The sequence below is a fragment of the Manis javanica genome, chromosome 10 (assembly GCF_040802235.1).
Source record: "Manis javanica isolate MJ-LG chromosome 10, MJ_LKY, whole genome shotgun sequence".
NCBI lineage: Eukaryota > Metazoa > Chordata > Mammalia > Pholidota > Manidae > Manis > Manis javanica.
In genome coordinates, this window is record NC_133165.1 from 83,093,125 (window position 1) to 83,096,602 (window position 3,478).

The 3,478-nt window shown below is 35.1% G+C and overlaps 1 pseudogene; it reads right to left on the reverse strand.

Moving 5' to 3' along the window:
* Positions 1-2,025: 2,025 nt before the first annotated feature.
* LOC118970207 (olfactory receptor 6C74-like) lies at positions 2,026-3,042 on the reverse strand (annotated as a pseudogene).
* Positions 3,043-3,478: the final 436 nt, after the last annotated feature.

Below are 3,478 nucleotides of genomic sequence, written 5' to 3' on the forward strand. Positions count from 1 at the left end.
GGATAGGTGCCAATAGGTTACTTGCAAAAGTTGTATTAAGGGTGAAGTTACTCAGAATCGAGTAACTAACTCTTCCTTGAAAAGATAGACATTGTTCTTAAGCATGGTGATATTGGAATTGGGGACTTAGAGGACTCAGGACAGCTTATCGATTTTGAGACAGGAAGGTATTTGAAAGCACAGAGTGTGGGAGTTCAAGGTAAGGATGACTGCAAGCAAGGCAAAGTGATACTATTAATGCACTTGTCTTCATTCAGAGCTCTGAACATGTAAAGAAGATCAATGTCCCCTACTAGACAACTCAGGAATGTGTGAAGAGATCTAATATAAATGTTTAAAAAACTTTAACATCTTCAATTGAAAAGATGAAAACTAAGTCTTCTTGACTAAGCTTTCACTAATCATTATAGCTTTGTTTCTTACAAAATGACCTTATCCTTACTGAGCTATCTTTTGTTCTTGTTATAATGCTAGTAATACTTATGATATACAATGTTATTTTCAGAATTACATGATTTATATAAAATGCATAGCAGTGCCTCTGTTTAGTAGGTGGTCAACAAAGTATCTCCTATCTTAGTATCCCATTTGTTGTGTCGCCTGCCTCACTAGAGCAGAAAAGCTGAAAGCATTTCAGGGAAGCATTTCCGTATTTCTGTGGAAGTTCTCTCAAGTAATACGCTGTTTCTGTATTTAAAAATTTATTAAAGATCCAATACTTGTTTGAATATCTTTAAAAAAATATTCAATTTAAAAAGCAAAACCAAAAGCAAAGAACAGCAGTAGTAAATTATCTGTGGATTCAGGATTCAGACCAACAGTAGCTGTTCTAATAGATACAGTATCAGGTGATTCGTCACAGACAAACTGAAATAAAGAGAAGACGGATGATGTAACTTTAACCTGCCAGCCAGCGGGAAGCAGCAGGAATAGGGATGCTTTAATTTAGAAATACTAGACCCTTATTAAGAGTTACAGAACATCCTCTATGATAAATAACTAATAGGTAATAAACATTTTGTAGTATATAGATAAGTGTTTTTGGAAGAGTTAATGATAAATTAATGGTTTAACTTAAGTAGTATGTTATAAGCAATCTTACCCTAACTGGCACATGAACAAAAGCAAAGTAGTTGGAATACTGAGAGAGGCTTATATAATATAATAATATAATATATATATATTATATAGATAGATAATTTGTTCATTTTAATTCTGTGCTCTTAAAATTTCTGAAAGTTAGACAATACTCAGGATCACTATATCTGCTGTCTGAAAACAAATTAGACCAGAATTATCATGAATGAAACGTAATAATCAGTTGTTTAGATAACCATTATTCCTGAAATCATGTTTCTGACCCAAATATCTTTTAAAATCCAGGTCATCCTACAAATTGTATATAAACATGCAAAACTGTTTAGCCAATTATATTTTATGTGTGATTTTCTTCCTTTTTGTTTTATGCTGCTCTTTTAGACAGTATTTTTCAAACAAATTTTCTTCTAAATATCTAGTTTCTATGGAATATACTAGACAGAACAATCAAATTTTTAACAGACAAATATTTTCAAACATAAAGTTACACAGATGGATAATCTTTGTTTACATTTTCTTTTAATTAATTAATAATTAAGTATTTAAAATCAATTTGAATTTTAATTAACTGATTAAAAGTAACTAAAATAAAAATTACTTAATAATGTGATGACCTTTGAATTTTGTGCTACATAAAATATAGTTAAAATTAACATTTTATAGTCTTGAATAAGTAGAATTGAAGACAAAAGACATTGAAAACTTTAGCTCAATTTCTTTCAGATATACACAGGAAAAGGAACTACTATGACAACAAAAATCTAAAGAAAAATACAGAGAAATTTCATTTTTGTGGAACAAAGATTTTTATGAATAAAGAAATTATGAAGAATATTATAGAAATCAAAGGGAAAAAGGAGGAAACTGTGTCTTGGAAGGTACTATCGGATACACTGGTATTACTAGGGATTATTTATATTATTTGCATTATTGTATTACTTCTATTTGGGATCCTTTTTTCATTTCCTTTACATATAATACAATAGTACACTCATTTTTTTGAGAAACAACCCGGTGTGTCATATTCACGGAGGCCTGTTTCACCTTTGTTTTACCAGTTGGTTCCGTAAGGAGTAGATGAAAGGGTTCAGAAGTGGTTCAACGGAGGTACTGAGCACCGCAATCCACTTAGAAAAAGATACTCTTTGTTTCACTGATGGCTTAACATACATGAAGATGCAGCTGCCATAAGAAAGGGGGATCACAATCATGTGAGAAGAACAAGTTGAGAAAGCTTTTTCCTCTGATTAGCTGAAGGGATTTTTAGAATTGTTAAATCAATATACGTATATGATATTATCACCAATACTAATGTGACCACAAGGGTCACCAAAGCTGAAACGAATTCCATTGTCTAGAACAGCTGCGTGTCTGAGCAGGAGATCTGCAGGAGGGGAGTTGTGTCACAGTAGAAATGATCAACAGTGTGGGAGTCACAGAAATCAAGGTTTAGGCCCAAGAGGAGAGGTGGAAAGATGGTAAAGAACCCAGCAAGCCAACAACAGGAGACAAGCTGTGTGCAGATTTTAGTGCTCACGATGGCTGTGTAACGCAGGGGCTTACAGATGGCAATGTAGCGGTCATAGGACATGGCTGCCAGCAGGTAAAATTCAGATGCTCCGAGAAGGAAGGCAAAAAACACCTGAGCTGCACAACTGTTATAGGAAATGGTTTTGTCCCCGGTTGCCATCATCACCAGCAATTTAGGGATGCATGTAGTTGTGAAGGAAATTTCTAAGAAGGAAAAATTCCGAAGGAAGAAGTACATGGGGGTCTTGAGGTGAGGATCCAGCAGGGTGAGTGTGATGATGATCAGATTGCCGGTGATGCTGAGCAGGTAGGTGAGCAGCAGGAAGGTAAACAACACCGCCTCCAGCTGTGGATCATCAGTCAGACCCGCTAGGATGAACACTGTCACTCTCGTGTGGTTCCCCATTACTGTCCTCTACTTGGCCAGGTCTAAATGGAAAAAGAAGAAAAAGAAAATGAGGATTCCAATGAGCAAGAAACAGTGGTAACTAGTGGTGAAGATGATGTTTCAGCTGGAGCGACACAAGGCTCATTCACGTTCTAAAGATGGTCACGGCAGGAAGAACAACAGTTTTCCTTTCCAGAGTATCTGGACAGAGAGTTCAATCTTTATTTTGTAATTCTACCAGAGGAGTACCTATGTTATGACAGTAATTGTTTATTGCGTTTTGTCAAATAAATTGGAGGGAAGTTAGAGGGACTTCTAAAATATGGAATGAAACTTTTTTCTCTATTTTATGCAAGAGTTTGGGATGGATGTCATTTTCTGTTCACTATGAGGAGCTTGCATACTGGAAGCAAAATGATACCTGTCATTACAAGTATGTCACCCCATGTGTAACATTTAACA